The 549-nt window shown below is 34.4% G+C and overlaps 1 long non-coding RNA gene across 1 annotated transcript; it reads left to right on the forward strand.

Moving 5' to 3' along the window:
- Positions 1 to 537, forward strand: LOC104774796. Its single transcript, XR_765513.1, has 3 exons — positions 1 to 84; positions 259 to 322; positions 426 to 537. It is a non-coding gene; the product is annotated as an uncharacterized LOC104774796 (long non-coding RNA).
- Positions 538 to 549: the final 12 nt, after the last annotated feature.

Below are 549 nucleotides of genomic sequence, written 5' to 3' on the forward strand. Positions count from 1 at the left end.
ACTTTAAAATTAACGGTGGTTTCTTCTATATGTGCAGATCATAGATGGTTTGAAGAATGATGAGGAAGACTCAGACTGTTTAAGGTCTTTTTTCGATCATCGACACAATTTATAAGTGATACTGAGATTTTTGTTTTGTTTGGTTCTGTTTCTCTATATGGATGGAAGAGAGATATATGGTTCACTTTATAACAGACTCATAGCTTAATGAATCTGTTTTATTAATGTACGAGTAACTAATTTTATTTTCTCTTGCAGGAATTTCATCTCTAAACAATGGGAAGGGATAACCAGAGACATATTCAATTGCTTTAACAAAGAGGTATGAAACTTCTTCACTTGGATTTTTAGATCTATGCTCTTGGGATTTAAGGGTTTGAACTTAGGCTGCTATTTCATACTTAAAAACTATCGATGGTTCATAGAATCGTCGATATGGTGCAGGTGTCGTTTTAGTGTCTTTGCAAGTGAGGATCAGTTGAGGAGTTTGTTTGATTCCATGGTGTTTCTTCTGCTCTCATCTGATATGACGACCAAGTAAAGGTATAA

Source organism: Camelina sativa, unplaced genomic scaffold, assembly GCF_000633955.1.
Source record: "Camelina sativa cultivar DH55 unplaced genomic scaffold, Cs unpScaffold05649, whole genome shotgun sequence".
Classification (NCBI taxonomy): Eukaryota; Viridiplantae; Streptophyta; class Magnoliopsida; order Brassicales; family Brassicaceae; genus Camelina; species Camelina sativa.